Source organism: Desmodus rotundus, chromosome 1, assembly GCF_022682495.2.
Source record: "Desmodus rotundus isolate HL8 chromosome 1, HLdesRot8A.1, whole genome shotgun sequence".
Lineage (NCBI taxonomy): Eukaryota > Metazoa > Chordata > Mammalia > Chiroptera > Phyllostomidae > Desmodus > Desmodus rotundus.
The window spans coordinates 211,597,570-211,621,899 of record NC_071387.1 but is presented as its reverse complement, the minus strand read 5'-3'; the positions used below and the strand labels follow the sequence as shown (position 1 = coordinate 211,621,899).

Here is a 24,330-nt window from a genome sequence, read left to right as displayed (position 1 = left end):
GATGAGAAGCTGAATGTTTCCTGAATTCCCTCTAAAACTGGGAACAAGACAAAAACATGTGCTTTACCACTGGTGTTCACATATACTGGAAGTTCTGGCCACTGCAATACGGCAAGAAAACACATTTGGAGCACACAGATTGGAAAAGAAAAAATAAAAATGTCTTTATTCACAGATGATATTATTGGCTATGTAGAAAATGCCAAGAAATCTACCCAAAAAATTCTTGGAACTAATAAGTGAATCCAGCAAAGTCACAGAATGCAAGACCAACACACAAAAATTAATTAATTCTATTAATATATACTGGCAACTAAAAAGTAGAAAACCAAAATCAAAAATAGACACCATTTACAGTTCCTACAAAAAAAAATAAAATTCTTAGGTATAAACTTGATAAAAAAAACATTATAGACTCTATATGATAAAACTTACAAAATGTTGACGAAGAAATCAGAGACAATCTAAATACTTGGGGAGATAGGCCATGTTCATGGATTAGAAAATTCAACATAGTAAAGATGGGAATTACTCCTAAATTGTTCTAGTGATTTAATAAATTCTTGTCCAAGTCTTAGGAAGTTGTTGTGTATAAATGTACAAGTTTATTCTAAAATGTACACAAAAATGGAGAGGCCTCACAGCCCAAACAATTCCGAGAGGAGGGGAACGGAGCGGGGGGCCCCTCCCAGTGTCCAGGTGTCCTGCAGGGGGACGGTCATCGAGACTGTGAGGTCCCGGCGAGGCGGAAGAGCTCAGCAGGACGGGACGGAGGGACCAGAATCACATCCGCCTGAACACGACCCAGTAACGCTTGATGAAGGTACAACCGAATCATCACCCTTTTCCATAAACGGTGCTGGAGCAAAAGCGTAGCTTCCGCTACAGACACAAGCACAAACCTTGACGTGAACCTCCAACCTTAGACAAAAAATTCAGTCAAAATGGATCATGGATTTAAACATAAAACCTAAACCTGCAAAACACCAGCTGAAAATTCCTTACATAATTCAGAGAGTTCCAGCATGAAAATCTTGGCCTCTCCTCCATGATTTTATTATATCACATTCATTCTTCTCTCCACAGTGTATTTTTATGTTTTTTAAACAGAGAAAAGGCACCATATCCTGCCGATAATCAGTGTGATTACTGACGAGAAACCGCAGGTGAGCAAACTCGGCCGGGCGACCTCCCACCCTGGGGGGACGGCAGGGCAGGTGCCCCACCAACAAGCACCACCAGAGGCGAGCTGGAGGGCTGACCCCACTGCCGCACTCTGAGGGAACCTGCAGAGCCGGGTGCAAAACCAGTTGCAGAGGGAAACCCACAGCCTAACGGTCCTAGTCAGCTGGACACCCGGGCACATCCTTCAAAAAATAAGTCAGAGAAGGAGTGGGGGGAAATGAGCATCCCTGCAATTTAAAACACGGAGTTTCAAACACACAGCGGAAGAAAACAATGGCTTTTGGCAGTGTGCTCTCCACCGTGCAGCCTGGGGAGGGCAGAAGCTCCAGTTCTGCATCCAGGCCCCTTTTCTGCGGGGCGCCCGCATTCTGCCTCCGAAGCAGGTGGCAGCCCGGCGCCAGGGCACCTGTCACCGCAATAGAGGCACCTGTGTCATTGGGCCACCAGCACTCACAGAAGACGTTTGATTTCTCCTCCCCCACATCGTCCTGGAAACGCCTTTAAGTCACTCTCCCCCTTCTTTGTCCCTGTTCCAGCAAAGAGAAATATAACCAGAAAAACCACACTAACACTCTGGGTAAAGTGTTTGCTGCCGGGTGGAAATATGACGGAACGAAACAAAATATGTGACCGATGCATAGCGGCCCGGCCCTGAGCGAGGCTCTGAAGGAAGACAAGGAAGAGCGGCGTCCGTGCTGACCGTGAGGGTCACGGCCCCCAAGTCAGAGCGGCCTGTTCCCGAGTGCCGTTTGCGGAGGGCCGCCCGTGCTCTCTTCTCTGATCCGCACGTCCACCAGCAAAACTCCTGTTTTGTCGTTCTGAGTTCTCTGTTAAGTGTTTTTCAGGATGGATTGTTACACAGCAAAGAAAGAAGGCAGGAGAGGGGTCTGTCGTTAACGATGGGGCACTTCCTGCTGCAAGGTCACTCTGAGCTAGATTTTCTTGCCCATGCTGAGCCCGACAAATAACCCACTGTGCCCAGGCCCTTGCCACCCACGAGGACACTTCACACCCTGCTCCTTCCTGCCTGGGCCTTGGCTTCTCTGCCCCTGACCCAGACTCTCCTCCGCCCTCCCCTGGAGCCCTGCCCTGGGTCCCTCCAATCTGGAGGCAAAACCTTTGTCTTAATTCGGCAGCTTCCCTTGCTGACCCCGCCTCACAAGGAGACTGTCCTCCCGAGGCCCGGTGCATGGTCTCTGAGAATTCGGGTTTTTATGACCGTAACCTTGAACTCCCTCAGCCATCACCGTGACAGCTTCACTCTGCAGCCTGGACCTCGCCAAGGGCGCCTCCAAATTAAACCCGCCCAGCACTCAAGTTTCTCCTTGTCCGTGGGCTCTTGTCTTCACCTCCTAAGCAAATGCAGATTGTTCATGCGACCCTTCCATTTTGGGGGGCTATTTTTATTTTCAAAATAAAAAATGTATCTTCTTTTTAAATTTTAAACAAACTTTTGTCTCCCTCTAAGTGGGTTAAATCCATTCCGTCAATCAGGTAGTGCAATGGTTGATTTATGTTCCAGATCCGCCGTGTAAGGTACGCAAAGTTACAAAAACGCGTCTGGTGGTGCTTCAGTGAAGGCCGTGGGGAAACTGAGGGGGAGCCAGGCAAGGGCTGGAGGGTCTCTGCCCACGAACTCTCCACGGCCGACTCAGTTAGATGTTAATGCAGCTGCCTTCCGTGCTGAAAGGCCTTCGGACTTGACTTTCCTTCTCAACGGAAGACGCCCTCCCTCGCAGCAGGCGCAGTTGGCTGCCCGAGGAGCTTCTGCTTTCTGGCCGGCCTCACTTTCATTCCTCGCCTTCTCTTTGATCAAAAACCCAATAAGTTTCCTCGACTTGATTCCACAGGAGATAAGGTCATTTGGGGACAAACAGAAACACAATCAGAGGCCCTTGTCTTATCTAAAAATGTTTCTTTTCTCTCTCTCTTCCAAACTCCATTTTCCTGGAGGAAAGCGAGCAACTTCCGGGCAGAGTGGAGCAGGTCTGAGAAATTTCTGGGCCCCTGAGCGGGGGGGGGGGCGGGTTGAGGGGGGGACGCGTTAGGAATGGAGCCGTCTCTGCAGCTGTCTGCTCCGGTGTCTTGCTCGAAGTTGGGTGCGGCATGGATCCTTCATCCCATGAGCCGGAGATTTCCCTCTCACCTGTTGACCCTCGCTGGGATAAAAATTGTACCCTCCTGAACACCGACTTCCGTCCATCCGTCCATCCGCTCTGTTCGCTGGTCCCTGTCCCGACAGATGGCCGTGAGTCACGGCTCAGACAGTTTTCAGTGGACACCGTCTCCAGTCCCATCTCACACTCCCCAGGTTCTTCGGCCAATGGCCTCCTCTTCACCAGCTCACCAGGACGGACTTCCCTCCCCGCACACTCTCTGACTCATACAGACGCCCTCCCACCTCACCACGCTCTCTGTGCCCACCACTCAGAAAGACATGCTTGAGAACTCAGAACTCAGATCATTACAGAGCTATGGGTTGTCTGGGACAGGCTTCAGTGAGCTGAGGCTTCTCCTAAAGTTTCTCTCCAGCATATTCTTGAAAAACTGACACCCCCAAACCAGCATATAAACACAACCTTACAAAAATAATCTGAGGGCAGCCTTCAGCCCTTTAACTGCCACTTATCACCCCTGCGGGAGAACAGTGTCCCTTCCTGAGGGTCAGACCTCGAAGAATCACAGCACTTGGGGGAGACCCTGAGTGAGGTCCCTATGCCACCACTGTCATCTCAGAGAAAGATGGTGACGCAGGCGAGGTGACTTCTCAGATCTGGGACTGGATTCCAGTCTTCTCACTCCAACCCCATGCTCTTTCCTGGATTTAAGCAGAATCTCCACGTGTGAGAAAGGTTTCTTTTCATCCCCTGGAGAACTCTAACCTCTCCACATGCATCTCAGCAGAAGCAGAGACGGGACCACAAGGGCCTGGGGGTAGAAGGAGGAGCCCTCCTCACCATTCCCAACAGTGTGGCTTTGAGCCGTCCCCTCGGGGCCCCTGCTTGGCTCCAGAACCACCACCTTCAGCCCCTATGGCACAAGTGACCACACTATTCCATGTGACCCACCGCCAATGGCATCCAGAGGGTGTGCGTTTGAAAAGGGAGGGGCCCCATAACCTGAACCAGTCGAGTTCCATTCTGCAGACCTGGCACCGGGGACCCAGGGGGAGGCAGCTGAGCGGGGGCAGAGAGGAGCAGGGAGGGCAGAGCAGGACAAAGCCCGTGGGGATGGGGTGTCCTCCTTCACCTTCCTCCTCCCTCGGCCTGTCCAGGAGCCCTTGGCTGCGTCCCGGCTCACCCCAACCCACTGCTGCCCGGGCTCTGTCCGGGTGTCCTGGCTTCAGACCCCGCAACCACAAGGGCCCTGGGCCGGGTCCCGGGCTCTGGGGGCCATTTTTTCCCCCAAACGACTGTCGGGGGCTGGACTGACTGACATGTGAGGTGGGGACGTGGGAGAGACGAGCACCCCAGAGTGCAGCCAATGTCAGCTCTGAGGGAGGAAGACAGCGCTGCTCGGCCCTGGTCGGTGAGGCCGCAGGCACCGCAGAACCGCCTCTCAGGAGCAGGGTGCCATTACACACGTCCTCACCGGCCTCCTCGGGCAGAACCCGCTTTCCCTCTTAAGTCTGTTTCCAGCTGTGGTCGGGGTGGCTCTCCAAGTCTGACTCTAGGCCTTCGGAAGAAGTCAGCCTGGCCCTCGGCTTCACACTCTGCCCCTCGGTGACGGAGCAAGAGAACAGACAGAGGAGGCTCAGGCCAGGGCAGCCCCGATAGCCCAGGGCCCCGCAGGCTGAGGGCCCCTTGCCGTTGCTTGGTAGCTGCAGACAAAGAAACGGGAAGAGGACTCCTGTTTCAGAATCGGCATCCCGAAGAAGGCTCCAACAGAAGCGTCTTACCGGAGCAGGCGCTCAGGGAGACACTGAGCATGTGCAACGGTCTTCCCAGAACATGCCGGAAGTGAGTAAAACAAAGTGCATTCATCCGGAATCCGGAAAAACGGGTGTGAGGGGAGGTCTTGACCACCGAGTGCTGCGGCCCTGACAGCCCACCGCTCTGGTCTCCGCAATCTGCCACCCGCCCGGGGTGGGGGCAACGTGCCGGGACCCCCACAGAGTGGAAGAGGGGAGATAGGGGCTCACTGCTTTGGACTTTAGGTCAGAAAACCAAATTTTCACGGCTAGTTGAAGGGAGCAACCGGCTGATCAAAGATGCTGACTAAGCGGCCGAATGAGTGGAGCCGACCAAACCCAACACGCGTGCCGCCGGGTTGAAACTGTCCCGCCAAACACAGGAAAAACACACAACCATTTGCGTGGGGCACATAAGAGCGTTCAGCTGGCGCCCACGCCCAGGCGCTGCCCACCCAGGCACTTCGGAGCCTGGAGCAGGAGGGTGCTCCCGCAAGTGACGTATGTGCCCGGCCGGCCGGCCACACAGAGGGGATTCTGGGGAGCCCGAGGCCGAGCCTCCGACAGCCGCAGCATCGGGCCTGCACCCCGAGAGGCCGGGCAGACTCCCGGTGGTGGACAGGTGCAGACACCCACTATGATAGGGTGTCCGTTCCCACGGCAGTGACAAGTCCTCACGGCTCCTACAGGGGCTGCAGAGCAGCTGGAATCCGCTGCTGTGCCCCAGCCTGTGAAGAATAGCCCTTCCTCTCTCTTCTTATTTGAAGGAAATGTATATCTCAGCCCCCGTGGTGCCCCAGGCCCAGGCAGCCCCCTCGGTGTGCAGAGGGGAACTGGTGACACAGTGGAACCCCGTATTTTGGAAGCTTTTGGTGCATCAGCGTCAAATCAGGTTTGGTTTCCCCGTCACTGAACTGTAATTCTGTGGGTTTTATGACCCAAACTCCCCGCCTCACGGCCAGACGGGAGAGAAACACTGTATCCTGAAGACAGGAACCAGAGCTGATACAAAATGTCAAACTGGTAAGAACAGATACTACCCTTGATCTTAGCCAGAAGGTGGAGAAGCGATGATATAAAATTTTCATACGTTCATCTGACTTAATATGCTAATATCTTGAGAGAACACGCAAAAAATAGCACTCAGACGCGGCGCCGGGCTGGGCCACTTAGCCAGGAGGGAAATGTGTCCTGAGCTTTGCTACAGAATGAGAATTAGGCCTCCCATGCGTCCCCAGGGGCGGGCCGTCCCAGACGCTGTGCAAGGAGAAAGTGAAGGAGAACGCGGAAGCCAGGGCAGAGAGGAGAGGGCAGCCAGGGGTGTGGGCCCTGCCAGAAGGCAGAGCTGCGTGAGACGCGGGATTCCATTTCCAGCCCACTGGGCCCTCCTCACGGGCTGCCAGGCGGCTACACACACGGCACAGACTCGGCACCGGCACCGGGACCAGACCGCAGTGCAGCAGCCAGCTGAGACCCTCGAGCCCAAGTGAGCTGCAGATACTCGGCGTCTGGGATGGTCCGACCGGGAACTGACTCCCCATTCGCCAGAGCAGGTCCCACCATCCCCCAGGCACCCAGGGGCCATTGTTCTCCTTGTCCCCCGTTGTCACCTCGGTCACTGCCAGCAGCCTGGGTCTTCTGAGGACAAGCCGAGTTCACCGCTAGGTTGCAGAAATTAATGCTCAGTTTACCCAAATTGCATTTATATAATCAAGGGGATAACACCTGGTTACCACTTAGCATAAGAAAAGGTTTTCCTGAATGTCTTGTTTTCTAGTCATTTTACAGGTAACGACCAGCTCGCCCCCCAGAGTCTATATGTTTTGTTGATGTTTGATCAAAAAATAGGCACTTCTTAAAGAAGTAACAAAAGCTCAAAAAAGCATGTGTGGTACAATCCACTAAATAAATACAGATAAAAATGTCATAAATTGATTGCGTGATTTCACTACAGGCCTTCGAAATCCCAAGTACCCTGTGCACTAAGCATTAACAAACGAGAAAATCCATGTGTCTGGAGGAGAAAACAGTTACCACAGCCCCCAAAACCTACAGGCAGGAACAAGGGACCACAGCCAAAATTAGTTCGACGGTTCCTCTTTCCACAGGCCTTTATGTGTCTGAGAGTTGGGACTTCGTAAAACACCCAACACGTCACCAGTGGTGTTTGGAGCTACAGGCTTCCCTCCCACCCACAGTGTGATTGTCCTCGTGTCTTTCAGAGCAGATGACGCCCCCACAGCGCCAGCCAGCTCTCCTCGCGTCTCAGGGGCCAGACTGAGCCACAGGCCACTCTCAAGCCCACCTCCGGCCAGGCACAGGGGACAGCAGTGTCCACAGTAACTGGTCCTGCAGGCCTATGGGGCAGAGACGTGACCACAGTGCCCTGCTGGCCAGCGAGGGCTGGGAGTCCTGGGGCGGACACCCCAGTGGGGGGCACATATGCAGCAAACGTCGCCCATCCTTAAGGATGAGGAAGTCCTGCCCTGGCAACGACATGGACGGACCCTTCCAATAGCACGTTTGAAAGTTGACAAGAGAGTAGATCTTAAAAGTTCTCGTCACAAGAAAAAGTATCTGTAACTCTGCGTGGTGGACACAACGTATGCATCTATGAAATCACTACACTATCTACCTAACATTGTAATACAATGTTACATGTCGATTGTCTCTCAGTTGGGAAAAATAAATAAAAAGGAGCCAGTAGAGGAACGCTGCAGCACAAAAAAGAGGGACGAGCACTTCCAGCCAACCGTCCGGTCCTCAGCCAGCTTTCTACAGCCTCTCACTGGCCGCACAACAGGCTCGGCTCAGGGAGAACCTCTGATCTTAAGTGACCAAAGCAGGAGATCTTTCTAAAAACAAAGATTCCACCTTGAAGCGGAATGTCGATGACTTTCAAATTATCTGCTGACGGCAAGGTCAGGACCTCCTGCCTCTGCTGCTTCGCATGAGTGAGGATTCGCACAACCCACAGTCAGCTGCCTCTCCCTTCCCGGCGGACACAGCAGCCTGTGACTGCATCCCCTGCTTTGCCCCCCCTGCTTTGCCCCCCCCATCGCCCCCCCCATCGCCCCCCCCCATCGCCCCCACGCTTTCCGGGCCATGTCACGAGAGCGTGTTCTCGTGCGACCGTTTCCAAGCCCTCTTTGGCACAGACAGGCTGTGATCCAGAGGGCAGAGGAAGCTTGCAGGGTCAGGGTCGGCTCTGCCGCTGAGTGGGGGACAAAAGCTGCCCTTGAGCTGCCACGGCATTTGTCACGCAAACAGCGTGGGTTTCAGAAGCCTTGGCACTGAATTCTCCAGTCCCTCCCACGGCCCCTCGTGCAGCGGCCCAAAGGTCAAGGCTCGCAGAAGGAGCCGGGACTCCACAGAGCTGTCTGTTCACAGAGCACAATGACACAGGCAGAGTGCCCAGCTGGGCTGGTGACCGAGGGGGCCAGTGGCGCTGACGCGGCCCCGCAGCCTTGTGGCATCTGGAGTTGGGGGCCACGCAGACAATCCAGCCCACTGTGGCGGGGAAAGAACGCCCGCACCCAAGATGCTCCCAGACCTGACACCATCCCCTTACATGACAAAGGGACTCACAGACGTTGCTAAGGAATCTGAGATGGAGCCGCCCCTGGACGATGGTGTGGGCGGGTCCAGTGCCACCTCAGGGTCCTTACGCAGGGGACAGGCAGGCTCTCCAGCGCCGCAGAGAGCAAACGTGAGCTGCTTTCAGCTGCTAAGTCTGCGGTCCTCTGTTCAGCGGCTGCAGGACACTAAGACCCCGGTGACTTCGTCCTACAGACAGTCCCCTCCCGGTGCCTGCCTCGCACCCAGACACCAACACCTCCTCCCGCGTGCCCTTTACTCCCACCCAGTGGAAGTGAATGCTGCGTCTGCAGAGGGTCTCTGTGACGGAACCCTGAGCACCTTTCCTCTTCCGCCCCCAACAACACCCGACTCAGACTTCCGACCCACCAAGAGCACTCGGCAGCCAGCTGTTAGCTGGAAGGAATCAGGAAATTAAAACGACATAAAACAAGAGCCCATCTAAGAAGCCCCAAGTTGGTTGTAGGTCACGGGAGACCAGTGCCAACACCTGCCGTCTGGGAAGTGACGAGACGTGGATGCAGGGTGGGCACTTTGGCCTCTGAACTTGAGGACGGTGGCAGTGCACACCTGAGCGGGGGTCGCAGTGAGCACCCTGGGGACACGTGGATCCCCCGGCCCTTGTCCTCAGGGTGCAGCAGTGTGGGTGAGGTGGCCCTGGGCCAGAGCCGAGCCGGGAGGCTGCGGCTAGAAGCCCTGGAAGGGCTCCCTCCTCGGGCCCTGAGGTTCACAGGAAGCCACGTGGGGTCGCAGAGCCCAGAAATCCAGCTCAGGGTGAGGATTTTGAGGACAAGTCAAAGGGGTCAGATGCGGGGGCCCTGGGACAGAGGGGTCAGGGGACGATCAGAACAGGGTGAGAGCCAAGGCCTGTCTAGGGTGGACCTTTTCCTGGGGCAGGTAGGTGGCCAGTTTGAAAGCTGGGCCCAGGGCACGCCTGCCGAGGAAGAGGGTCTCAGGGTCAAGGAGGAGGCCTCTTGGTGTGTGTCTTTAACAGCGGGACCCAAATGCTGCCGGGGTAACAGGAGTGTCGGGGTGACACTGAGCTGGGGGACAGTAGGTGACACCGTCCAAGCGGGGGTCACCTCCTGGCTTCTCACCTTTGTGAGGGAACAGCCCCGTCCGTGCAAATTCAGGGCGGGCTCAGCGACCCCAGCTCCCAGCTCAGTCCCTCACTTTGCTCTCAGGTGGGTAGGTGGTCCCCCCAGGTCAGCGTCCCCGCCCAGGGGGCCGGCAGCCACATCCACCCACCATCCCCACCGAGGAGAAGCTGGGAGGTCCTGGGAGCCCCCTCAGCTCTTCCTTGAACTCCACCGACCGCACCCACCGACTGCTATCCCTGTGGCCCATTCCGCTTGAAATCGCTGCTGGTCACTTCACAAAACCTCTGGCAAAGCGCGAGGACATACGAGCAAGCAATTGGAACGATGCAAGCAGGTGGAGGCCTCCTGTCCCCACCTCCCACGCTGTGCCAGAGCCACTGGGTGGGTGCCGCCTGCGGCAGGAGCCAGGCGGGGAGCGTTCATTTCCACGGAAGCACTTGCTGTGAGGACCCAGCCAGACTCCTCCTGCACCGCACCAGCATCCGCTGCTGTCTCAGAACTGCAGGGTGGCAGGGGGACACCCAGGCCCCACACTCAGGCAGGGGCTCCGGGACGACAGAGAGAGCACCCTCTGGTTTGGTCAGCAGCGAACCACCTATTTCGGCCGGCGCGGACTCCTGGACAAAGTTCCCAGCTTCCGAACCCTGCTCGCCTTCTCTCCGGCCTCTCCCATGGAAGTTGGGGTGTGTCCACCCCCTGCCCAACCCAGCCTGGGCCCAGGACATGTCAACCAAATACACAAGTGGACCTGAGAGCGTTTCCCGAGGACCCGTCCCCCCGGGCGCCACCCGAGTCTGAGGGCTCCGAGGGGCAGCAGGGCCGTCCTGACTCAGCAACGGCAGCACAAACCCCCGAAGCCCTCCGTCCCCCATGTTGTGAGTGCCGGACAGAGGCTCTAAGACAGCCCGTCCTACCCAAGGCCACACAGGAGGCTCGGGGACTGGGGCACAAACTGAAGTCCGAATTCCAAGTCTGCTGTTACCCTCGTGGGGACTCTGTTTCCAGGGGCGGCGGCCGAGGCAGAGGGAGAGGGAGAGAGACGACAGCTTGTGACGCTTACGGGCACTCGTTGGCTTTGTCTGGGGCTCCGTGTGTTTCTTTCCCCCCGTGTTTGGTATTCAGAGCATGTGGTGCGTGTGGAAGCCGTGTGCTTGCACGTGTCTGCGGGGACCCTGGGCGTCAGCCGGACACACGTAGCCCTGTTTGCCTCGGACAGACTCTGGTGCCTCGTGTGACCACACAGAAAGCAGTCACATTCTGCACTGAGGGATTATGTTGTGACGAGGGTCCTCCTCTGGCCTGGGAGGGCCCTGACCTGCATCCCAGGACTCGCTCCCTTGCCAGTTACTGCTGACCGAGTGCAACCTCTGCTGATAACCGAGCTGCCACCTCCATGCATCGGTGACAGAGCACGGCGCGGGCGGTCCCCATGGAACATTCCCCCGTTGTACAGGCCTCCAGGCCGTGAAACTGCACCCGTCGGCTGAAGCGGCCCCTTTAAAAGCTCCGGTTGACTGGCCGTCCCCTGTTCACGGGAGTGGAGGTGGGGAGCTCTGTCGTCTTCTCTCTCTGCCGTCTGCACCACTGCTCAGCAGCTCAGAAAACAGACCGGAGACTCCTTCAAATTCCACTTCCCCCCGAACCCCAGTAAGGACCAGGTTTCGAATATTTAACCCTGAGCCTCGGCATGTGAAAAAAAGAAAGGACAGAGAGAGAGAGAGAGGACCTTGTGGAGCCGGTGCATCACCAGCCTGAGCGTGCTGGACTCCGAAATGAACGTGAGTCCTCCTCTCCCCGCGTTCCCCTGGGTGCGCGAATCGCGGAACCTCCTCACACTCGTGTCTCCTGGACTCAAGAGATCAGAGCGGGCTGGGCTGCACGTCAGAGGTGGTGGTCACACTGAGGGTGGAGACACGGGAGAAGCCGGAGCCCGACGGGGGAGGGCTGACCCGCTGTACCCCGGTCAGGAGCCTGCCCCCTGCCCCAGTCCCTCCTGCACCCTGAGCCAACTCGGGCCGAAGGTGACCCTAGAGCTCCAGCCACTGGCCCCCATCCGGAACAGTAGGGCCTCACTCCTCCCTTAAGAACCCAGGGACGCTTCCACCCTCTTCCACAGCAGAGGTCGCTGTCCGAGCTTCATCACAGGGCCACCCACAGTGACAAGGAAGCAAGAGAAGCTGCACTTCCGCCAGGCACAAAGTGCCCAGTGTCACAAACCAGAAAACAAGCCCAAACGGGGCCCCTGGTGCTGAGCCCCACAGCACCAGGCCGAGATGTGACTACAGCTTCCACTCCTCAGAAGCCGACCCGAGAACCGGTCGGTCAGAAGTCCCACCTGGCAGACCCCGAGTCCCTTGGAGGGGCGGGACCTCACGGCGACCAGCCCACTTCTTCATCATCGCATGACTTCCCTGTCCCATCGCACCTGCCTCTAAATGAAAGACGTAAAGCAAAGACAGAAATAAAATGTCAGAAGTAAAATGAGAAGAGATTCAGGTTATAAAGATCACCGACCCATAAATTGACCCAGAGTGGAGAGCTTTTGAACAGGGACAGGAGGGGGAACCTTTGCTGGTGGGACACAGCAGGCAGGCTGTCTGGCAGGAGCAAGCCTGCCAAACTCCTGCCCAACTTCCACAGGTGCCCACTGGCTGGACCGCACAGAAGCCCCGGGACAAGGGGTTGCTGGTGGAGTCCGCACAGGACAGCAGCCCCCCAGAGCAGAGAGCAGGGTGAAAGGGGGGCTGGACCCGAGGGGCAAGTGAGGCCTCTGCACAGAAGGTGGGCCACCTCATCCTCCCTCCCAGCATCCGAGGACCACAGTGCCCAGTGAGGACCCTCTGCCCACCTGACCGTGGGAGCCTCCCCCTAGGCCCTGCCCTCGCCTGCACTGGGTGGGGCAGAATGCAGGGTGGGCGTCACCGCCCTCCCACTGCCAGCAGGTAGGAAGTCAGGACGCAGGCCAGGAGTTGAAAGGTTTCCAAAATCTGGTCTAAACTGTGGAAGAGCGAGGCTGCTGACGACCCTGTCTTTAAATCACGTCGGGGCGGAGACCACGGAAGTCTTGCAGCTCATCTCTGCAGCCCGGCACCCACTGCCGTGATCTGAGCCGTCTGCTCGCCCAGCTTCCCCACAGGGCCTCCTGCTCCTCCTTCCTGAAGGCGACCAGCACCGCACCAGCGTCCTTCGCTCGGTGGTTCTGGCTTGTGGACACGTCTCCACCGCAGCCTCTCACCTGGGCTGGGGGCCTCCAAGCCATCCCCTGTATGAGCGATTTTCCTGCTTCCGCTCTTTTACACACTGTCCTTGTCCTCGGTTCTCCCCGAGGCACCGGCTTCCATTACGCATCACTTGCTCCCCACCCCTCACTTCTTCAGGAAGCCTGCGTAGGCTGCTCACGCCCCAGAGGGCTCTGGGGTCCTGGGATCTCCATGGCAACAGGGATCCCCCGCAGAGCCCTGCCTGCCTTTCCCTCGCACTGTTCCCTGCGAGATTCATGTACAGACGACAGCCTCTTGCTTCCCCAGGAGGATGGCCTCCTTCCGGAACTTACCACGGGTTCTAATCAATCCCTCGAGGGAGGGCACTTACATTCATTCCTTCATTGTCACCGCCACCAACCAACTACACTGCGCACAGTCACAAAAGCCCCCTGTGCCACTCTGCGGTGCGTGTTCTCTAGGACAGGTGCCGAGCGGGGGTTCGGTTGGTCGAAGGATTTCCATAATTATTATTTTAATAGATTTCTACCCAGCTTCTTCTGTTAACTGGAAGTCACATGCATGCCTACCCTGTGGGAGGCCTCACGTCCACCCACCCAACAGGTGGCCATGGATGTGACTCATCGTGACAGGTTCCCCGTCTGACAGGCAAACACAGGATCTGCATGTATGAACTTGGGTGTCTGTGGTCACCAGTGAAATGGAGCTTTGTCCATGTGTTTCCGCTACGGCTGCCGCTCCTTCGCTTCCCCCGTGCTCTGCCCGGCCGCCCTTTCTCGCTGACGTGTAGAGTCCCTGTGGAGCGCAGAGTCAGCCCTCACTTCCGCCATTCTGCACACAGTGTCTCCTGGTCTCGGGCCGCCATCCAACGAGACTGGAGCATTCGGGGTGGCATGGCCGTCGACTCTTGCCTGCCATTCATTGATTGGCTTCTGGGCACACGCACATTTTTAAGCTTTATGTGCTAAAACGTGAGCCTTTGTACATCTCCTCATAATTGTAAAAATACAAAAATTTATAAAAGCATAAAATTGTCCTCTGTCTGGAAATAGTCCTAAGCTTTACAAACGTTTCTTGGATTTTTTTTAATGTCCTCCTGTATTTTCTCAATTCTCACTTTCTGAAACATCTGGAACTCTTGAAAGGGCCCTTTCAATGTTCTTGTCTCTCTAATCTGTCTTCTGGTCTTTTTTGTTAAATAGTTTCTAGGAGATTTTTCTCAATTTTATCTTATGAACCTATTGAGTTTTACATTTGTTTCCATATTTCTAATTTCCAAACAATCTTACTGCCTTTTAAATGTTTTATTTTCATAGCTTCCTGCTTTTTAGGCCATAAGTGGAAAACCTTCTCCCTCCAAGGTCATTAAGGAAATTAAGTTTTTGTTTCTTTTGTTTAAGTTCCCATCTTTTTTAAGTCTCTGTTTCCCAAGTTGCTTTCTTCTATTTTTTTCCTCGTCTCTGGCTTCCGTGTCAGAGGTCAGCCATCCAGTTGTCCTTACCGTCCGCTCACACGCCAGGTGCAGCCCCGCAAAGCTGGGCACATGCTCCGCTCGGGGCCTTGGGGCGGCAGGGGTGCCGGGTCCCCCAGGGGAGGGACCCCAGGGTCAGTGTCCTTCCAGTCTCGTCATGGGCCAGTTAAGGGCAACGCTGAAAGGGCCTGATTCTGGGCAAGCGTTCACACGGGGGCAGGGGGTGGAGGAGAAGCTGGCCGGTCTGAACAGTCAGGGAGTAAACTTTCCTTAGCTCACATCTCAGCGTGGCGCCCGCATCTCAGCGTGACACCCCACCTGCCTCTGCTCCGGGGCTGGCCAGACCCCCCTGTTCACACACTCAGACTATTGTCTTTCAGCACCACCAGGAGGCTGCAGCTGCCTGCCCTGGGCGGGGGTCTAGGAGCCCACACTGGGGACTGGCCTGTCTCCCCCACAACCCCACACTGCACAGGGGCACCTGCACAGCTGGCTCCCAGACCCGAGGTTCGGGCATCAGGCTTCTCTTCCCTGTCCTGCCACCCTGCACCCCCACCAGCTTCCAATGCAGCCCTCTGCTTTGCTGGACCAGCAACCCCGCAGCCTCTGGCCGTGTGGCTCCCGAAACGTTGCTGCTGTCACCTCCCCTCCAGGTCTACTTCTCCGTGTGGAGTTATCGCTCAGAAAATATTCCTCCTGGAGTTATAATGGGTCTGGGAGCTACCAGACATGTCTGATCCACACACAGAGGGGAAACGGCGAGGACGAAGACAAGAATCTCAGCACACCTGTACATTCCTCTGCTCTTTGCTTCCTGCCCTGAGATGAAGTCACCGGAACCGAATTCTAGGTTTGTCATGCTCTCTTCATTCCACTTAACGAACAGTATTGATCGTTCCTTTGCTCCTATTGCGTCTTCCATCTGCCATCTTCTCCAGCCGACCAACGAGATGGGGTGGACAGGACATCAGATTTCCATCTTACCTCGAAGATGGAAATTCAGGACAGCAGAAGGTTGAGACATTTTTTTAAAGATTTGATTTATTTTATTTATAGAGAGGGGAAGGGCAGGAAAAAGAGAGGGAGAGAAACATCGACCTGTTGCCTCTCACACCCCCCAACCCGGGACCCAGTCCACAGCCCAGGCCTGTGCCCAACTGGCAACACTTGAGTTTGCGGGACCACACCCAGCCCACTGAGCCACGCCAGCCAGGGCAAGGTTGAGACATTCATCCACAACTGACCCACAGTGCTGCAGTCTTATCTAGAAGGCCAATTGCCTCCTCTTTGTCCATATCTCCTTTAAGACCCCTTCTCTTTTAAAAGGCTGTCATTTACTAATATTTCACACAAATATTCAAAATTATGTTTTATCACCAACTCTCCCTTATGCCCAGTTTAATAGTCTTGGCCATAAAGACAATCTTTAATAATGAAATATTTTACTAGCCAACTTCCAATTAAGAAAATATTATACATTTAACTACAGAGGTCAAAGGCACATGCACCAGAAACTACAAAACGTGGCCGAAAGAAACTAAAGGAGACCTGAAACATCACAGGTTGATATTTGGAAGGACCCAATATTTGGATCGCAACACGACCCAAAGAGATCTTCAGATTCAAATCAATCTCTTATCAAAATTCCAAAGACTGTCTTGCAGAAAAGGGAAAGCCAACCGTCAAATTCACATGGAACGGCAAGAAGCCCCGAATAGGGGAAAAAATACTAAAAAAGAAAAACAAAGTTGTGTGACTCGCACTTTGCAGTTTCAGACCTTAGTGTGAGATTCAGTCCTCAAACCGGGGTGACTCCGGCATAACGAGAGACGCATCAGCCAAACGGTAGCCTTGAGAGTCCAGAGTAACTTAACGGCCGGTGGACGCTGGGCAAGGCCATGTCTCCACCAGTCAGTGCTGGGGAATCGGAGGGTCCGCATGCAGACAAAGACTAACGCCGAACGCATCAGCATCCTACACAGGGCGGGAACAAACGTAGGGTCACAGTCGTGAGTATGCGAAGCACGGAGTTTATTCTTGTATTATTACCTGCTACTTACTGCATTCCTCTCCACGTGAACAACCGCAAACCTGCTTCCACCACACCCTGCAGAGAGGAGGTAAAACCATAAAACTCTTAAGGAAAAAACCACGGGCGCAAACCTTTACAATCTCAGATTTAGCAATGGATTCTTAGATTCAACATCAAGAGCACAAGCTACAAAAAAGAGATAAATGAGACGTCACTAAAATTCAAAACGTTTGTGCATCAAAGGGCGCTGTCAAGAAAGCGCCTCCCAGAAGGGAAAAAAGAAACCTGCACATCTTCTCCAGAACACTCACAACTCAGCAGCAGCAGCAAGGAGACAACCCAGTTTTAAATGGGAAAAGAACTTGAATAAACATTTCTCCAAAGAAGACATGCAAACGGACAACGATAACACGAAAATGCGTTCAACACCAGTGGCCACAGCGAAATGCACATCAAACCCACAGTGAGATTCCGCTCCACACCACTGGGGTGCCTGTAATTTTCAAAAAATGAAAGTAACCAGCGTTGCAGAGACAAGAACCCCCGTGCATTGTTGGTGGGACCCTGAGATGAGTCACCCTTTGTGGAAAGCAGTTTGGTGGTTTTGCAAAAGTCAAACGTAAAGTCACCCTTCGAGCCGGAAGTGCCACCCCGCAGATGGGCCCCCGAAAGAGCCGGCAGCAGGCTCCCGGATAAACACCTGCAGACGAACGTTCAGCAGAGCTTTCCGACGAGCGCTAGCTTTGCAAGGTGAAAAGCTCTGGACAGCGGTCACCCAGTAACGGGAGCAGGCTCAACGCCACAGAACTTAAAAGCAGTTAGGACGGTAAATTTTTACGTTGCGTGTATTTTACCACAATTGTTTTTTAAGTCAACGCGCCGGGCTCAGTCCCCCAACTTTAAATGATGTCCTCCTTTCAAGAAGCATTCTTGAAACACATCAAACACCTGAATTTAAGCTGAAAATAAGGATTCGTTTCAGTTGACTAAGCGTTTTTAAATACAATCTTTATTTGAACCACCCGAGCAGTTGTGTATCGTGCTGTTATTATCTTTCGATCACATTCCTGTGAGTCCCCACCAGTCCTGAGAACCTCACAGCAGGTTCTGCATCTCAGAGGTAAGTCGGCTGGGACGGCGGAACGCGGGCCTGGAGCTCAGTGCGGAGAACAAGCGCCGAAAGTTGCAGAAAGATTTATTTTTGGAGAAAACGAGATTCTTGCTCAAATCTTTTCTAAAACCTGAACAGAAAATCAAGAGATACACAGACCCCAGCTTATCTCCCTGAGTTCCTCAGAGCCCGCCTCTCCGCCCCCCACCACCACACACTGGGATGCTCCAGGCCAACCAGGTGCCACAGTGTGGCCTGGTAGTCACGGCAACACAGTAGACTCCGAGCAGCTAAAATTAATGTGTTTTTAGGATGCTCAGACGAAAAGCCCTAATTGCTACACACAGACTCAAACCTTTCACTCTGAGGATCAGAGTCCGGCAGTGTGGTGATTGCTGGGGGCGGGGGGCAGAGTAAGTGGGGGGGGGTGAATGCTGATGGACGGAGGCTCGACCCAGCGTGAACACGCGACACAGCGCACAGACGATGCATCATGGAATTGTGCACGATTTCCGTAGCCTGTGTCACCCCAGTGAACGCATGAAAAGAGAGCAGAAGAGTGGCGTCCGTCTGGGGACGACGGGCACCACAGACACAGATTTAGTAGGAGCTCCAAAAGCCCATTCCACCCGCACCCGCGTCTCTAGGCCCAGGTGGCACCGGCTGAGACTCACGCCACTGGAGAACACTGAACCAGACGCACTGACACACTCACACTTACCCAAACACACGCAACACACACACCCACTCGCACACACACTCACACTCACACCTCCCAAAGCAGACGTCCCTTACCCTCACCAAGGTTCTGATGCCCTCCTAGGCCACAGGATACAGGCGTGCTGAACCACGACCAGCTACTCGAAAGCCCCGCTTCCTCCCACGACATGTGCAGACACAGAAAGGGGCTCCGTCCCCGGGACCCCCACAATCCAACATCACACCACGCAGAGGTAGCCCCCGCCAATGGCCACGGCCGGGAGGCTGGACGCATGCAAGAACCACTCACAGCAAGTTCCCACGGTCCCTGCCCACTCCCTCCTTCTGAGGCTCCCGTTTCTGAAGACCGAGAGGGACTGTCAATGCATCTGTGACCCGCACTAGCCCCCCAGGCCCCGTGGGGCATGAGACAGAGTGACCACAGGGACTCCCGCTGGGGTGTGGGCTGCGTGAGTGCCCACCACACCCCTGAGACGCGGGGGCTCGGACTTCGCAGAGGAGTCTCTGTGCTCGCGGCCCACACACGGACGGAAGACAACACATTCTGCGCAGTTTGGGGGGCGGGGACCTCAGAGATGAGCCCTGGCGAGACTGTTCTCGGGGTCAAGGAGACACCCTGAACAAGGCCCCATCGGCTAAGCCCGTCTCAGGTGTCGCTCTCCCTGGGTTTCTAGGCGGAACCAGCAGCAGTAACGTTGCTTCAGAGAATACACTGCACCCTGCCAACGCCACCCGCGGGCCTTTCCTCCGAAAACCCCATCTGGAAGCCATCGCCTCCCACAGACCGGAACCTTCCGTTGGTCTTCATCAGCGGAGAAGCAGAGACGGGGCTCAGAGAACGCTCAGAATGGGCGAGTAAAGGAGAAACGCGATCATTCGCCAGCTCTGTGTTGCTAAGGCTCTGCTTTTGTTTCCCCTGGAAAACACTTCCAGATTTCCCGAGGGCCTCACGCCCCTCCCTTGTCCAGCTGGTCTCCCCTTGGCCAGAAAAAGCCCCCGTGTGTGTGGCCGGCCGGGGTCGGGCGGGGCATGCGCTGTGCAGCCGCCCCCAGGACAGGGTTCGCAGACCAAAGACCGGAGGGCTCCTGCCAGTTCACCGCCCGCAGAAGACATGGAATTAAAAAACAAAAATAAAGAATGAGAGGCACAGGAAGACACCAGGGCCCTTCTCCTGATGGCTCCTCCGCTTCCCTGCAGCGTCCTCCTCAGCTGAGCTTCCGCCCCGTCCACGGGCTCCGGCCCGCAGACCAAAGCAAACCCTATTTCTCTCTTCTCCACCCTCCGCCCGACCTAAACACGGGCCTGCGTCAACAGTGATCGGATTGGGTCCAAGTTTCCAGCCCGGTCTGCTAGGATCGTGTTCCCTGAAACCTCCAGCCCAGGGCCTTGTAAACAAGCTCACATGCTTTGCCTCCAAAAACTGGTCTGAAGAACACGCTTACAAGCCTCAGGCTGGCTGAAACACCATGTACGACGCCGTGAGACTCCATGACGCGGGTCAGAAAAAGCAAAGGGAGGTGACAGCCCGTTAGGAGCTGGCAAGCGGCCTCTTATGCAGTCACTTCCTCACTTACATCCCCCCGCCGCCTCATCTGTCACCCTCCCCCCGTGACGGGCAGAATCGTGCCCCCCTAGGTGTCTGCGTCCCCATCCCTGGCAGCACGAACACGCCACCTCACGTGGCAAAGGGACTGTGCAGGTGTGACGGAGGACCTGGAGAGGGGCGGGTCTGGGCCCAACGTGGGCACAAAAGGAGGTGAGACGGCCAAAGCCAAAAACCAGGAGACGTGTCAAAGGACCCAGAGGTCTGCTTTGAAGTTGGAAGGGGGCTGTGAGCCAGGAAACTCAGGCCCCTCCAGAAGCTGGAAAGGGGAGGAGACAGATGTCCCCCGGGATACTTCCAGAAGAACAGTGCTGCAGACACCTGGATGTCAGACCTCTGACCCTGGAACGGAGAAGGAATGAACCTGCACGAAGTTAAGCTACCAGGTGTGTGGGGATCAGCTGCAGCTGCCAAAGGAAACTGCGCTCACTCCCCTCCCCATCCTTCCAGCAGCAAAGCCAGCCTGGCACATCCCCCAGCCCCACCACCCCGGCTGCACCCCACTCTGCTCCCACCGCAGTCAGGAGAGGGGAGCAGCCGGGTATCCCTGTCCCCCTCCCTCGTCCCGACACCACCTCCAGCAGGTGCTGGCTCCCGCCCCTGGACTCAGGCCTGTCACATCACCCAGGGCCACGGGCTCTGCAGGCGTCACCACCCCCTTTGCCCTTCCTGCCGGGTCTCCCTCCGTTGGCTTGTGTAGCTCTTCTCGCACCCTGAGGGCGAAGTCAGCACATTAAATTCCCCCCATTAAAGTATCTGACGAGGGTTGTGTTCTCGGCCGGACCCGGCCAAGTGCCAGCCATATTCCTGATGGCCGCCTATACTTTGTCCCGTACCAGGGCTTCTGGTTCACGGGGGGCCGAGCTGACTCATCGTTCTACTCCCCCCGCGATATTCTTTAGATGGACGGCGTTCCGGAGCACTGGCGGTCCTGGCTCCTGCCAACAGAACGGACTGGGTGACTCCGCACAAGAGTGGCTGAGCCACAGGTTCATTAGTTCACGCAAATCCCTGTAACTCAGCTGTGAACCCGTCGGATGCCGTCTATGACCCCGTGACCTAGAAAAATGAGAGCAACGGCGTCGGGCGAGGAAGTCTCGGTTCAGTCAGGCTAAATGTCGTCAGCACCTCAGACCACACACGTGTTGGTGCGTGAACTGAAAGATCACTCTCCTTACTCTTGTTCAGCTTTGCTGCCGCCCCCTGAGGTAGTCAGGCAAGCGTCCGGGCATCGGCACACGAGGCCGCGCTTTGGTCCCCAGGGGTCTTGGAGATGTGGCACCAGCCCCAGAAAATGGAACCTCAAGGTCTCATCACTATGCTGTTGTATTAATTGACTGGGGCTGCCGTTAAAAAATAAAAAATACCGCAGACTGGGGTTGAACCGCAGAAGCGTGTTGTCTCCCGGACCTGGAGACCAGAGGTGCAAACCAAGCCGTCTCGGGGTGGGCTCCTCCCGAGGGCCGTGAGGGCGAGTCGAGGGAGCGTCGCGCCCTTGTGTGTTTCTGGGTGTTCCTGGGCGTTTCGAGCGCCGCCCCCTCTTCGTCTGCTTTGATCCCCACGCGCGGTTCTCCTCCCCATTTCCCCTTTTTATGAGGAGAACGGACATGTTGGATTAGGGCCCACCCTATCTCCAAACAAGGCCACATTCTGGAAAATGAGGCTCAGGGCCCTGACTTGTGAATTTTGGGGGAAGGGCGCCGTTCAGCCCATAACATCTGCCGCCCAGGAAAGCCCTGGAGCCCCCGGGTTTCCTCCCCTAGTCCCCGAGCCTTGACCTTCCACGGGGGCCCTTGTGCCAATGCTGAAAGCAAAGCTCATTGGACGCAATGGGCTCTTCTCTCTATTTCTAACGTTCTATTCGAGGGGAAGAGCAAGAGCGCCCTTGAGAAACCTTCCTTATTTACCAGGAGGGGACGAACCCAGACTGCGGACCTTCCTCTGCATCCCTGTTACTGGTGTCTGCTCGTGAGGGCTCCTTGGGCCAGTGATGCGGAGCTGGGCGTCCTGCGGCACCAGCACGAAAGGTCAGGGGCACCCGGGACTGTCTGCCGGGGGTCAGGAGGCCGGACGCGCTTTAGACGGAGGACAACACCCAGGACCACATTATGACCCAGGCCGGTAACCGCCCTGCCACCTGTCCCTGTTCTCCACCTCCAAACCCCAGTTTGAATAAAAAAGTACTGTATTAAGTTCTTAATATATCTTCCTACTTCTTGTTCAATCTTCAGTTCGATTCACTTCTTCTGAACTTCCTGAGGCAGAGTTTATTTTAGAATACTTTTTAAAAAGAAAAGGAAGTAAAGGCAGGGTGTGCACGAACAGCACAGTACCTCCCGTACGTCACACGAGGGAGTCACGGAGAAGCACGGGACCAGACGCAGCGTGAGGCCCAGGGACACGTCCGCGCGGCTGGTCCCAGGTGGCAGGTGTGGATGCTCGTGGGCCCGCTCGCCGAGCACAGGGAACGAACTCCTTTTCTCAGTCGTGTGGAAACAAAGCTACGAAAGCATGTTTAAGCAGCTTGCAGTTGGGAGTGTTCCGGTCGCGGCTCCCGAAGCCCAGGTTCCTAGGTGAACGGGAGCAAGTTCAAGGCCCCTCTTCCCGTGTTGAGAAGCAATGAGATCAGCCACAACATACTTGCTTTTAAAGCCACCGGTAACTGTTGGCTTCATTCTTTAAAGAAACCGTCCTTTCCCTTAGCCTTTCCGAGTCACGTTCCTCCGGGAACGGGCGAGCGGGTATACGCAGCCAGTACGCCGGTTCTCTGGAACGCCAGGCTGCTTTCCGCGAAGCTTTACGGAGGAGGAACCTCACAGGAAAGTGAAGGCGGGCTCAGAACTAGAGTCCACACAGGTCCCTCTTCAGCGAGCCCCGCGGGACCACGCGGCAGCCTGAGATGCGGTTAGCCCGTGACTTCCGCCGGGCCCCAGGCCAGGAGCCCCGAGCACCTCGAAAGCACGCCTCGTCGTCCCTCTCACGTCCAAGTCCTCACCACCTTGACTCACGGGCCACGGGCAGACACAGCAAGCCTTTTCCACATAAAGCCTTTTTGTGAACACTGAGGGCTGTGGCATGACCAGGGCGGTCAGCAAAAGTCACAGAGAAAGAAACAAGCCCTCCTTGTCTTCTGTGAACCACGCACACTAAGAACTAGCTGATTATACCCCTCGGGTAGGAAACATTTTTATCCTCCGTTTCGGGGGCAGGTCTCTTGATGGAGGTCTGTTCTTTGTGGCGTCCTCACTGTGCCTTTGGCCACTGCAAAGGAGCCAGCACAGCAGAGCTTGGCAGGAAACCGTTCCTTCCTTTTCCCATTTCCCACAGATGTCACAGACTTTGGCCCATGAACACACGAAACCTACAAGCCTGTACTGTTAACTCACTTTGCCTGAAAATTAATGGACAGAGCAACTCTGTATTCTGCTCACAGCCTAAGACTGCAGTTCCTGAGATTCGGAGCCAAGCTGGGAATCACCGGGCAGAACTCAGGCCGTCTCAGTGCCTGCGTCCGGAAGAGAACTGGCGTTAATCCCTGCAGTCTCGGAGCCCATGCGGGCGGAGTGGAGGCAGAAGCCAGTAGCCCCAGCTGCGCCCTTTGCCCTCAGTCCCCCGGCCCCCCCTTCCTGTCACGCCGTCGCTATGAACACATTTCCAGGCTCCAAACCTGGGACTGCAAGAACGTGTTCCCACCCGAGGGGTCTTCCTCTGGAAAAGCCACAGTTACGGGCACACGCGATCGTCACAGCAACAGTGTGGAGCTTGGGAGAGCGCCCGGGTCAAACCCCCCAAAGGCTGGTCCCCGCGCTCCCGCCACTCACTATTGAGTTGAAACGCAGGAAACTGCCTTTTTTGTAGGCGAGGCACAAACAATCTCATCCTTACACTTCCACACAGTTCAGCTTCTCACCTATCTGGGAAAAAAGAAGAAGAGGTTTGGGGAGTAATTCATGAAATAGTAAAAGGGTTCTGGCTGCATAATTGACCAGAACGCAAGCAGCAAGTACCAAATTCGGGAGGCAGTGCTTCTCCCACGTCAGCGTGCCCACGAGTCACTGGGGGATCTCGCTGACCCGCACACCCTGCCTCAGAGGTTCTGGGAGGGGCCCGATTCTGCACTTCTCACCGGTGCCCCCTGATGCCACCGCTGCTGCCCGCAGACCACCAAGGGAGCAGCAGGCGTTATAGGAAGTTCCTACCTCTGATGATAGGAACCCCCTCCCAAGCCCCTCCCTAAGGGACGTCCATTTGGTGGGTCTGGGAGGGGGCCCAGGTTTCCTTTCTTTATGTGACAAGGACCTGAAGGTGAGTCACACTCATGGAAAAGTGTGGGAAGCTCTATGGCAAAGACAGGTAGAATCCAAGGTCACGTGAGTCAAG

At 55.7% G+C, this 24,330-nt stretch overlaps 1 pseudogene; it reads right to left on the bottom strand.

Annotated features, from left to right (window-relative positions):
* Nucleotides 1-6,066: 6,066 nt before the first annotated feature.
* LOC112315311 (U2 spliceosomal RNA) lies at nucleotides 6,067-6,167 on the bottom strand (annotated as a pseudogene).
* Nucleotides 6,168-24,330: the final 18,163 nt, after the last annotated feature.